The sequence below is a fragment of the Myotis yumanensis genome, unplaced genomic scaffold (genome assembly GCF_028538775.1).
Source record: "Myotis yumanensis isolate MYYU_CA2020_CCGP unplaced genomic scaffold, mMyoYum1.0.hap1 SCAF_7, whole genome shotgun sequence".
NCBI lineage: Eukaryota > Metazoa > Chordata > Mammalia > Chiroptera > Vespertilionidae > Myotis > Myotis yumanensis.
In genome coordinates this window covers 23,581,959-23,595,648 of record NW_027223758.1, presented here as the reverse complement: position 1 = coordinate 23,595,648, position 13,690 = coordinate 23,581,959, and positions in this window count along the sequence as shown.

Sequence of the window (13,690 nt, the reverse complement as noted above, 5' to 3'; positions counted from 1 at the left end):
AATCTCTTATGGAAAAAATTACATGTTTCAGTAGACAGTTACTTAAGCTTTTTTTTTTTTTAAATTATGTCTTCTGAAATTCTCTCTCAATTTATTTTCTCTTTATTCCCACCAGTGAAGATTTGTTGATCTTTGTATTCTATGGCTTATATTAAAACTACTACTGGTATGTTGAATATGTTTTTCTTAAACTATACCCAATCCTTCATGATTCCAACAAAAATTTATAGGGGGCATTGAACTCATACCCCTTTAACCCAGATTGTAAATTATAGCTTTAGTAGTATTTGCAAATTTTTAGACTCACAAAGGACCTTAGAACATATCTTTCCGAAATGTGGAGTCTCCACTCTATTCGCCATTCAAACAATGAATGGATATATAAAGCTTAATGTAGTCACCCTTGGCCAAATATATATTAATAGTTTCAAATTCCAGTGAAAAGAACCAGATATATTGCTTCTAAACCTAGGTGTGCTACTGAATGGCTGTGAAGCATGAAGCGAGTCACATAAGGACTTCCTAAGACAGTTTTCTTTGTTAATTAACTCACAATCACTCATCACCTTCATTTATTTACAGATCTCAGCAAGTTTAAGTAAAAAGTCAGAAGAATTACTTTTTATTGAGTTGAACTTAAGATGCAAGACATTTACAATACAGCATTAATATCAACAGTAGCAGTAAAGTTGTGTGATACAACTCTGAAGACACAGGGTGTCATCTTCACTCTGCTGTGATGGGAAATCAAACATGGATGGAAACACTCTGAAAGAGAGTGGGAAATCATATCAACCTCAGAACTACCTTACTTTTCAGGAAGAAAAATTACTTTGATAGAAAAGCCACCCCAAATTTTGAATCAAATGTGTTAGGCTTACTCTAGAGAAAGTAGTCAATGTTTCAAAGACAAAGGACTAATATTAAGGGATGACAGAGAATTTTCACATTAGCTTAATAACTTAGAAGTTTCCACCTAAGCAGGGAAGCCATGTACAGCTGTACAGTTCGTGTTCTGCACAATATCATGGAGTGCTGTTTACATAGTCTATGATGTGAATGGCTCCCTCACGCTTATTCAGACACAACATACACACCTATATGTGGCATCCTTGCTCTGCTTGTGTCATTTGTTTATTGGGTTGACATAAGTCAACTCCAATTTCAAAAGCTGTGTATCCATTTGTACTGGCTGTTCATTCTTCCAGCATAAGTTTTTCTATATTAAGGGAAAAGTAGGCCTGGGATATCATTACCCTTAGTTGCCCCAAGTCTAAGGACCCAATACCTAAGGTCTTTTTTCATCAAGCCTTTCCCATTAGGCATGACAATAGAGAACTGGAAAAGGGGAGGGGCAGCCTCTATCTGAAATCAACCAATCAGCAATTCCTATCTTGGATTGTCAGCAGCCAAATGCATGCAATTCCTCTTCCTAAGGGTGGTATTTCTTCATCCCAGTAAAGATTGTGTTTAAATATTCATCAAGCCTTTCCCACTATGAATTAATTAGTTCCACTAATACCTGTCACTGCTTATGTAGTTTCTTTGCCCCACTCTTTTTATTCCACCCACTCTTACAGAATGTTGTCCTCCCAGATAATAATAATAATAATAATAATAGGAAATGCTATCATTTACTGAGCACTTACTCAGTGCTCCCCATGGTAAGGGAATTGACACTAAGTTGGTTAGATCAGAACTGGCACAGGAGCCAGGAATTGTTGTCTCCAGAGCCTTTGCTCTCAGTTCTGTCACTGGGGATTTCATGACTCTATCTTGGCCTTGGGAGAGAGGAGAACCAGCTCTGGGCACATGGACAGTGGGGCAATCTCTTAATGTCTTTCCTTCAACACGGTATTCTCTAAATATTAGGTCAACATTGATATAAAAGAGAAAAAGAGTAGAGTGAGTGGCCAGTGAAAGTTCTCAGTCTCTCCTTGTTTGTGTCAAGTTACTCACTCTAAGTCCCAGCTTGCCTCTCACAGGTCCTCCTGCCTTAGAGAGCAGGACAGTGACAGGCATGGACTTTATTCCTTTAAGTACTCACACTGCTTTTGCACTTGGCCATGCAATCTGCTTTAGCCAATGGGATGGTAGCAGAAGGGACATGAACAGAGACTTGAAAAGCATGAATACATTCTACTCCTCTCTTTAATCCCTACTACGCTCAGAGAACAAAACCTGCTGGAGACGTCTGGGAAACACATGTGATAGAGGCAAGCCATCTTAGCTGAGGCATTCCTGGAGCCCCCAGGCTGGGGCTGAGTTGGCAGACTGGGACACATGAGGAAGCCATGCTGAGATTAGCTGAGCCCAGATTGACAGAACCACCCATCAACCTATGAAAAATAATAAATATCTACTTAAATTTAGAAGTTTTTCAGGTTGGTTATATAGCAATGGATAACTGATACAGTTATCATGGGTTGAAATGAACTTTAGGCATTGAAGTATCTTCCCCAAGTGGCCATTGGATGCCCAGATGTTTTATGGTAACAAGCTGCATAGTACCTTCAACATTCACCTAAGGCCACCCATACAGCCCATGCCTTTACTGAGGCTGCTCTTTGCTTATGTCAGGATAGTGTTTGCTTCTCCGGACCCTGACCATTGGCTGATATTCACGGTCCACCCAGCCTGTGTTAAGGTTTTGCTTCAGAGTTAAGATCAGCATCTTTGCTGAGGCACTCACTTCTGCTCACAGCCTTGCCTCCATGAATACATCTATTCACCTGTGGATAAAACCTTCTTGTGATCCCAGCACCTTAGCCTTAACGCCACCTGCCTGGATTATACTGGATTAGAAAAGCCAAGCCCCATGGCCAACTTAGATGTCTGTAACTTGCTGTGTTCACAAGCCCATGTTTATGTCACAGACCCATCCCAAGCTTCTCCATTTGTTACTGTGCCCCACCAATTACACTCCCTTGATATTCCCCCAGGTTCCTGGGCCAGTTGCTACAGTTTTTCCGAGGGTGAGGCAACAAAGAGTATCTCTCCTCTCCACCCAAGTTTTGAACCAATTGAGAAATAGGATTTTAAAAATTGCAGATGAAGGTGGAGTTTTTAAAATAGGTCTGATATGGGAGAATGTGGCAGGTATCTGTGAGAAAGTGGGTTCCTGAATACGGAGTCTCAGACATAGGCAAACTTCATCAGCCAGCCCTGGTGGGATGCACTGGGTAGGCTGCCTACTCAAAGGACTGAAGAAAGTACTTGCTCCTTTAAACCAGCATTTCCTGTTTCTGGAGAGCACTTCCCTCACATTGTAGTATAGATGGCTTTTTTGTCATGTACATCTTAGCTCATATTTGACCTTGTGAGAATGGCAGTTTTAAAGCAAGTCTACAAATTCTTTGGCACTCCTCTCCTGAGATAGGGCCCAGTTCCCACTCCTCGAATTCGGGCCAAACTTGAAGACTGTCAAAACCAACAAAGCACAGCAGAAATGACTGCACCACTCACATAACCTCTGAGGTCAAGTTACTAAAGGTGATAGTTTCTTCATTGCCTGCTGGGAACTTGCTTTTGGAGCCAAGAGCCAGCGAGCACGAAAGCCGGCCACCCTGAGGCTACCAAGCTGGGAGGAAGCCCAAGCCACATAGGAAGACCCCTGGCAGATGTTCCAGTGAGCACTCACAGCGCACGTCCCAGGTGACATCCTGCATCAGCCACCTGACGTGCACATGACACACTTTCAGATGATTTTAGCCTGTAGCCATGGAGCACCCAGTCCGGTCATCCTCCCAGCTGAGGCCTAGATATCAGGACATAGACAATCTAGCTCCACTGTGCCCTGTCCAATTCCCAAACGACTGAGTCCATGGGCAGAATGAAAGGTTTGTTTAATTCCATTAGCTTTTGGGGTAATTTGTTATGATGCATTAGTAACTGGAACACCCCTTTCATAACTTTTTTCATAGTGCTACTTATCACTGTCACAAACTACATTGTTGGTTGATTGATTGATTGATTGATAGCCTATCATCCCTACTCAAATGTAGGTTAGCACTGCTAGTGCAGGCACTTGTCTGTCTCAGACATGTAACGGTGTTGGCATACAGCAGGCAGTCGATAAATATTTGTTGGATGAAGAAATGAACAAATGTCTTTTCCCTTGTAGAACAGAAATAAGAGTTTCCGAGAGAGTATTTCCATTTTTTTATTCTTCATCTCCAGGCCTTAGGCAATAAAACCGAGGCTGTTTGTGTGAAATATAAAGTAGACTGTGCCTTTTATAATATCCAGGCGAACTATCCTGTCAAACATTCAGTTATTCATTCAATGACATGGCTGAGTTCACCCCACAAGCCAGACCCTGTAATTCTCAGCCGGGACAGTGAGGTAGAGAAGACTTAGGCAGTCCTCAAGGAGTCACTGTCTAGGAGGGGCATGGACAAACTAGAGGATGGGGAAGCGTCTTTAGCAGAACTGGCCTTGGAGGCTGGCCCCTTCCTGGGCAGGGCAGTGACTGCTGTCGTCAACATCACCAGGTCTCCAGAGTTCCTCTCAGAGTGTGGCATATAGCAGGTGCTCAGGAAATCTTTGTTGACATGAGCAAGGAGGAAACAGAGATTGTTCTGAACTGGGCAAAAAAGCATAGACATGCGTCAGAGAGAAGGGTAACTATGCAGAAGGGAAGTCTTGTTAAATGTCTAAGTAACATTTGGTTCTCACTCGGAGTATTCTGCCCTCATAAAGAGTCATTACAGAAACCAATTTAAAATACCAAGGAGCCCAGCACAAACACGTTGCTGTTTTTTTTTTTCTTTTTTAAAGGAAGCCCATTAAAATGACATGAAAAAATAATGGCATCTGCCTCAAGTTTCTGCTTGGAGATAGATTCGTGCAATCTCAGCATTTTATCCGAGCTGCTCCCCTGAGAAGATGCACTGGGGAAGCAATTTGTATGTATCTCTTTTAACGAAGGCAAGAAGCCTTGAAGTCTACAGTTTGTCCACTCCCGTAGATCCCAGTCCAATCGCAGGGAAGGTGTCAGATCTGAAGACTTTGTGGGCTGTTAACTGCATGCAGTTTTCCCCCTGGTATTTACATCTAAGGCAGTGCAGAGCCTCTGATTTTACAGCCAAGTTAGGATGCTGAGAATATTCCTGAGCAGAATGTGCTTCCAATTAATTGTGATAGAGAGAAAATTGGGCCTGTCACCAGGAACAGAGGAGGTATTGCATTATTATTTGTTGAAAGAATGAATGAGAATAACCCATAAGGTTGCTTTCTGCTTTCAGTGGTTTTATATATTTCAGTCTCACCCAGCCAGACTTTACCAAGATGATTTCATAGAAGCAGAAAGGGAGTTTTAAAAACAGCACAGAGAGCAGTCACGCAGCACAACTGACACAGCAGCCACTGAATGACTGCGCCCTGACTCTCGGTGCTTTTTTTACCGTATTGCACTTCGGTGACTACTTTTCTGAACCCTCCTGGTCCCCAAAGTATCGCCGTCAGAGAAGTCAAGGATGGTGCCCAGCCAGAACACAGACAAAAAAAAAAAAAAAAAGATGAATCCGTGGGTAGCATTTCCTGGGGAAAGTGTGAATATCAAAATAGTGATCTCTGAACCACCCCAGCATTCCAACATTGCTCTCTCGTGCCATTTAATCCTCAATAACATGCCTGACAGTTCTCGTGTGTGCCTCTTATCTCCCTTCTATGAAGCAGTGTAATGTTTTGGGAAAAGCACAGATGTTTAAGTTTGCAAATTCTGTTTCCCAGACTTTGTAAGCCAGAGTTCCTTATCTATAAGGTAGTGACTATCTACTTATTGTAGAAAAAGTGTGAAGATCACATGTTGCTATGTCTATAAAGGAACTTATACGTGGTCTGCTGCAGAGTAAGGCAAACAAATATTAGTAGCCTGTCCTTATTGGTAACCCAGCGTATAAGATCCTTGAAGATAGAATGCTGGCACAGTGCCTTGCATATGAGAAGATTTTATGAATATTTATTGAATGACTGAATGCATGAATAACCATGGGATGAAATAGCGTATTAATCAGGGTAACTTGAGCAACAGAAACAAATATATTTCAGAATAGAATGTTATTGCTTACTCAACTAAGAGTCCTATTTGGGTGTTCCAATCAGCATAGGGCTTTCTAACACATGCTAATTTATGCACCCAGGCTCTATCCAGCTTATATAACTTGGGCCTTGGTGTCTTTGTAGATCAGGCCCAACTGCTTCTGAACTCCAGTCCTAGAATAGAACGGACACTCACCACTTCCACTCCCATTCCACTGGTCATATGGCCACACGGGGATGTAAGGGAGGCTGGGAGATAAAATCCCTCATTAGGCAGCTGCCTTTCAATTGGACACTAGGAAAGAGGGAAATAATTGTTACTACCATAATATTTTTAAAAAAGAAGATGCCAGAAACTTAGAGATGGGTGAACAGATGATCATTTCAGTAGCTGGTACTTCTATAACTTGCTTTAACAGGAGACCTCATCTAATATTAGCAAACTCAGATGCCCATAGGAAACAGGCAGCTAATATATATAAGGAGTCAAGTGTAGGTCAGTGGGGATAAAGAGAGAACTGTGGCTAATTGGTGAGTGCTTACCTCTCCATGTCAGGCTTTGGAGAAGGGAGTTAGTTAAATTCATCAAACTCATGTCACAGGTCCAGACTGAACAAGAGTCCTATTTTAACTTGTTTCATTTTATTTGTATTCTTAATTAGAGAGTAATATGCCAGTATCTATGCAACAGGGTAAAATTGTAAGCACACAGCTTGATGAATTTTTGCAAACTAAACACACCTACTGCAACCAGCCCCCAGATCAAGTTAGAGAGTGTCCTCAGTAACCCAGAGGCCTCCAAATGCTCCCTTCTGGTCAGATCTTCTCTTACTTCAAAATAAGTGGAAGTCTGACATTTCAAGTAATTTTTTCCTGATTTTGAAGGTATTGTGTGGCAGCCAAATAAGAGACATGTGTAGGCTAAACCAGTGTAAGGCAACCAACCTGCCTACAAGTCCCTCCACTCAGGGTGGGTGTCTGTTAGCCCTTGTACCTCACAGGCCACCACAGAACGTAGTGGCTAATACAACAGGTATTTGTGATTTCCCGTAACTCTGGCTAGGCTTACACAAATCTTTGAAAACATCTAGAAGGTCATCTGGAGCCATCTGATCTAGGGGGACTTCAGCTGCATGGCTCATCTCTGCTCCATGTGATGTCTCATCCTCCAGCAGGCTAGCCTAGGCTTGTTTACATGGTTGCTACACAAAGTTAGAAGCCTGCTGGGGTCCAACGCCAGCAGGTCCGGGGGTCCCCAAAGGTGTGGACGGAGTCGGCGAAGAAGGAATGACATGGAAACTGGTTTCAGTTCATCAGCATAGCGAGGTTCTCCCTCCAGGATCTCCAGCAAAGTTCTGGTTAGGAACTCCAACCAAGTTCTGGTCAGGATCTCAGTCATCAGGTTCTTTAGCCAGGTTCTATCCAGGTTCTTTTGCCATTTTCTGTCTAGGTTCTCCAGTGAAGTTCTGTAGCCAGGTTCTGTCCAGGATCTTTTGCCATGTTCTCTGGCTAGGTTCTGGTTAGGATCTGATGAGGATCTGATGAGGAGCTGATGAGGAGCTGATGTTTGTTGTCTTGTTACATCCGTATTTATACCAGCCGATTTTAATCCTGTCAATTTCTATTACAAAGGTTAGGGCGTTTCTTATCTCCATTCCAGGGAGTAAAGATTATGTAGCTTAACTACCCGCCTGGCACTTAATTAAGGGGTTGTATCCCCTCCCTAACCTCAGGGAAAAATCCCCACCTGGGGAAACAACCTTTCTCGGAGAGGTGACCTTGGTTAAAACACATAGCGCTAAGGAGAGCAAACATATTAACACTCCGGTGTGGGGTGAATTTCCCGCCAAAATATAAGATGGCGCGGGCAATTATTTAGGTTTCCCGCGCAAAATCAGGGATTTTTATGATACCTATTACCCCAATGGGTATGAAACGGTTCGCATACGCAGGTAGGTATCTTTGTGAACGGCAAACAAACAAATATTTGGTAATACGCAGTTACAATCGGCCCGAGTTTACACGTTTCCCGCACTCCACCGCAAATCTATATGAACCGAGTTAAGACGGCTCCCGCGGAGTACGGGCAATTCACGCGAGCCGACTTAACTCGTTTCCCCCACTCCAAGTGTTAAGAACAATATGCTATATACACCAGGTCCCTTGAAACATATGCTGTGCAGATGTTTCTTCCCTGCAGCGACTGTGTCAAGCAGCAAGGATGGACTGGCTCCCAGCAGAAGCCTATACTTAGAGGTAGGAAGGAGGTAGGAATGTCAGAGTCAGAGAAGGAGATGTGATTGTGAAAGCAAAGGTCGGCTGATGTGCCCAGAAACCAAGGAATGTGGGCAGCCTCTAGAATCTGGAAGAGGCAAGGAGCAGATTCTCCCCTGGAGTCTCCAGAAGGAGCACAACCTTTGACTTTAACACCATAAGACCCATTTTCGAACCTGGGACCTTCAGGACTATGATATAAATTTGTGCTGCTTTAAACTGCCAAGTTTGTGGTCATTTGTAATAGCAGCAATAGTAAACTGATATACCGTGTTCTTGCCACATTACGGACTCTGCCTTTCATAGGTCCCTGTGAGTGTTCTTGCATGGCTGAGACCATTACCACCCAAGAGCCAGGCAAGCAGGTCCTGCATTGGACCCTGTACCTCAGAGACCATCCCTCTCTGGCCCCCCTCCAGCTGTGCTCCTCCCCAGGGATCTGCCAGGCCCATGCTGCTCTGATTGGGTCTGCACAGCACAGTGGTAGTGCCACCTAGGTGTTTGTTAGGTATGGCAAGTCATGAGTCCCACCCTAGACCTATTGAACCAGAACCCCTGGGACTAAGGCCCAGGAATCTGTGTTTCAACAAGCCCTCCAAGGATTCTGAGGTAGGCTTATGATTGAGAACTATTGCTACAGGGTCTGTATGCTTTTTTTTTCAAGGGTTTCTCTTGCTAAGGGTGAACCATGCTAGACTGTATTCAGCCTGGAGTCTGGGGGACAGCTGCTTGGAAGAGGGTTGGGGAGGATCAAGATTAGTTATATGGACGGATGTGTGTTTATCATTGCACAGCAGTTCCTGGTTGTGCTGGAAGGAGCCAGAGGAGGCAAGAGAAGAGAGGTTGGACTGGATTTTGTATTTAATCTATTGTTTCCAGCAGCATCTAGTCATAACAATGAGCTGGTAAAGGGAAGATGCTTTGAAAAGTGGTGAATTCTATCAACTTGGAAATCATGACCATCACCTCATTTAGGAATCAAAATAATTTTTTAATGGCGTGACTGCAACAATACAGATAGTGATAATAATAGTAATTATTGTCATTATAGTAGTTACTATCCTGGGTCTGGTTCTGTAGAAGTAGAACCTGAGATAAGGATTTGCCTGTGAGCGGTTTATTGAGGATGTGCTCTCAGGAGGAACCTGGGGGCAGAGGAAGCAGGAAAGAGGAGAGGAAGCCAACTAAGCAAGGCTGCAGTTACAGGCACAGCCCAGCCTCAGCCTGATCCCGAGGCAGCTCTGGAATGTGTTACATGCAATGTGTGTCTTCCCAAAGGCAAGGGAGCCAGGCTTTGTGACTGCTGGCCTCAAACTGTCTACTAGTACTTGGGATGATGCCCAGCAGGTGGGCTCCCTGCCTGTGCAGGTAAAGTGGCTCCAGTGGCTCAGGGAAGAAGGTTTCAGGTGCAAGCTGTTAGCAGCAAGGCACCAGGACCTGGTGGGAAGGTGACCAGAACCAGTACCCGGGCCCTCAGAGGACCTGGACAGGGCACGAAAAAGTCCCTTTGGCTACTATGAGCTCTCGTTCCATGCCAGGCACAGGCACAGGCACAGGCACTATTCTCAGGGCTTCCCTTGTATTTGCATCACCTTATGAATGTGATACTTGAGGCACAGGAGATTAAGTAATTAGACCAAGGAGCTGCAGGAGGTAGGAGGTGGCTGAACTGGGATTCAAGCCCAGGCAGTGCAGCTCTCACCCATCACTGTAAATAGTCCCCTCATGCCTCAGCTGTCCCCCGGGACCCACCTCTGCCTCTGCCTGGGGCTCCTTGCGGGGACAATACTTCTTCCAGGGGCAGGAGGAGGGTGATTCTCCAAGTCTCCTTCATCTAGGAAAGCAGAATGAGGCTTGTGAGGAAAATGGAATATTTTATCAAGCAAGAGGAAAAGTCTCAATCTATATGCTTAATTAGGTTAGATACCCATTTTCCTCTGAGTCTTTTCTAGTTCTTTGAAGTCAGTGAAAGCCCTGGGCATTGGAGAGGGGAAAAGAGTAGAAAGAGAATTGGGAGGAAACCTCCTACGTACATACACAGAGAGAAAAAAAATCAATCGTCAATCCTCTTTAAGAGTTGAATGCAGATAAAGTCAGCTATCAACCTTATCAACATGGAAAAGAGATGCTTAAAATAAAAACTGGGGCATCCCCTGAAGGAGGGAAGGCTTCCACCCATCTGAAGACCTTCCTACCTTGTTAAGAGCCTCTCTGCCCGCTCTCCTACTGAAAGACTGAACTTGTTTGCGGCCAATTCAGACTCCTTGATGATGTAGATATTTTAGGGAAAGGAGAAGACTTGAAATATAGATTTGAAAATTCCAAGGAGAGATGAGGTCAGTCGCTGTGGAGCAGAGTGTGCTGGGAGGTGAGGGCAGCCATGGTGGGTCAGGAGGTCTGACTGTCCTAGTCGTTTCAGTCCTGATGCTTGCTTCATCCCCGGCGCCTTTCTGTACCTCTGTCCTATACAGTGGCCATTAGCCACATGTGACTATTGAGCACTTGAAATGTGACTAGTGGGACTAAGGAACTGAATTTTCACTTTTAGTTAATTTCAATTCATTATGTTGAAATTGTGGCTAGTGGGTACCCTATCGGACAGTTCAGCTTTTGTGGACTTGGTATTTCAAAAAGCACCTACAAAATGTGGTCTTTATCTTCCAACCCTTTGAAGAAACCAAGTGAGGCAGTTAAATTTGGTGGCATAACAAACCACCCTCAGATAGTGGCTCAGAATAACAATCACTTATTTAGTTTCTGATCCCATGCGTCACGCACTTGGCATGGGCAGAGCTGGACAGTTGTATTGTCTCCTAGGCTAAATTTGTGCATTTGTGGGCAGCTCCCGCTCAGCTGGGAATTGGCTGGTATAGGATGGTGCCAGCCTGGATGGCTCATCTCAGCTCTATGTGGTCCTTCATTCTCTCAGAGGCTCGACTGAGGGTTTTTGTTTTGTTTTTCCCCATAATGGTTGGGCAAGATTTCAAGAAAGAGAGGCATAATGTGCAAGCTCCTGAGGCTTAATCTCAGAACTGGCTCATGTCACTCTGCCTGCTTCTATTGGCTAAAGCAAATCCCAAGGCCAGCCCAGAGTAAGGGGCCTGGAAATAGAGTGTTTCTCTTGGTAGGAGACCTAGTAGAATCGCATGTGAAGGGTGTGGATGTGGGGAATCAAGAATAATTGTTGCCACTTTTATAATCAACCACACAGAGGCCTGAAGGTTACACTGATACCTGAGGTCACAAAATAAAGTTTTAGTATATTTGACCCTCAGACCAGGGCTGGCCCTTAGTTTAATTCTTGGATTCTTTGTATAATCCTTGCCTCTCAGTTTTATCTACAGAAAGATGGAGGCATAGTGATTTCTCTGACTTTCTTCAGCCCTCACTTAGTGTAAGTGTTGAACTTGGCAGTTGCCCTTACATGAGGTCTCATCGAGGGGCAGAAACGTGGGTGTGGGCAGGTCTGGAGGAGCCCATGAGGAATGTCTGAAAGTTGCCTCTTTGACACAGGGCTCGTTGGCAGCCAGAAATGAAGGCATCCTCAACAAACCAAGGTAATTACAGTTGAGCTCAGCCTTTTTGGAAAGAAATTTATAAAAGGTTGAGCTTGGAAGGATGGAGTTTTTTCTTCCAGGTTTTTCTAATTTATAACCCACCTCCTTTCTTTTCCTTTCATAACTATGATGTACGTGAGTGTAGTGATCTAAATATCTTCCTAGTTCCAGAGGCTTGACAGTATTTTCACATCGATCTCCCGCTCGATAAATCAAGCCTTGCAGATCTGTGAACTGCAACATTAATAACATTCCTCTGGTGGAGAAAGGCCAGTGCTTCTGTGGGTCCAGTTCCTGTGAATCTCCACAATGGCGTTCCTGCTGGAGGCAACCTCTTGCAACAGCTAATGTTGGGAACCAACACCCCACAACTGTCAGTGCGGGTTTATGTGTTGCACCAAAGCGCTGATTCACAAGTCTTTACTTGTGAAATTAAACTGGAAATTAATAGAAGTGAAATTCTTCAGAGGAAAGGGAGCTTGGAGAAGATGGTGGTGATGATGAAGATGATGAGCTGGAGAGAGGGAGAGAAGGAAAAGGAAGAGGAAGGGGAGGAGGGGAGTGAAATAGAAGAATACAGAAGAAAGAGAAGGAACATGGAGAGAGAGAGAGAGAGAGAAAGAAGAAGAAGAAGAAGAAGAAGAAGAAAAGAAGAAGAAGAAGAAGAAGAAGAAGAAGAAGAAGAAGAAGAAGAAGAAGAAGAAGAAGAAGGGATGGAGCAGGGGGGGTCAGGATGAATGAAGGAAGAAGAGAAGGAAGGGCCAGAAGAGCAGAGCAGTGCACGCTCTCAGGGCTGTGCACTCCCAGGGGAATCCAGTGGGAGTCCCCAATTTAGTGACAGAATTGAATGTGACCCGGATGGAAGGAGCCCTGAGTTTGTTCTGTCCCCTGGGACTGTGTGACTTCCAATGAGTTACTTCACTTCTTTGTGTATTTATCTTTTCATCTCTAGAAAAAAGGCTAGGCAATAAGAGATGTGTGTGTGTGTGTGTGTGTGTGTGTGTGTGTGTGTGTGTGTTTAAGCTCTTTTTGGCTAGGAAATTCTATTTTCATGTGAAGAAACCTATCCTACAGATACATGGATGAACAAGATTGCTGTGTTCAGCTTGAAGGCAGTTGAGTTACCATCTTTCTTAGCCGGGATCTCTGGAAACAGACCCTGGGAGGAGGTTCATGAGCCAATGATCTCTTTAGGAGGTGCTCCCAGGAAGGCATTAGGACAGCAGGACTGGGTTGGGGAGAGGCCAAGCGAAGGTGCAGTGTCAGGCAAATTCCCAGCTTCAGCCTGATCCTGTGGATGTTCTGGACTGTTAATTATGTCCCAGAGTTCATCTCCATTGAAATAAAGGAGATGGGTTTTTATATTCTTGGCTAGAGGCCAGCCAGGGGGACATAATGCTCATCACCTTCCAGCTCTCCTTGCTAGTGAGGAAGCTTCAGGTCCCCCAGGGGAATCCCCTGGAAAAGGTCACAGGGACCACACCTTAGCAGCAAAGTGCTGCTAATGTTGGGGACTGGCACCAGCAACCAGCAGAAGGCATCCTTGGGAATTTGGTCAGGACATCAGTGAGATCTCTTACACCACCTTTGTGAGTCTCCCCCAAAGCTAGGGTCCATGTAGTCAGCGATGGTCCTCAGAAAGTGAGGCCATCCTAGATCCATGAGTCCCTGGGCAACCCACCAGCTGACCACATGATGGAGTCACATGATGGAGCCCCACCCAAATCAGCAGAACTGTGGGATGGGCTAACAGAACTGTTAGTTAAATAAGTGGTTGTTATTTAAACCGTTGAGTGTTGGCATGCTTTGTATACAGC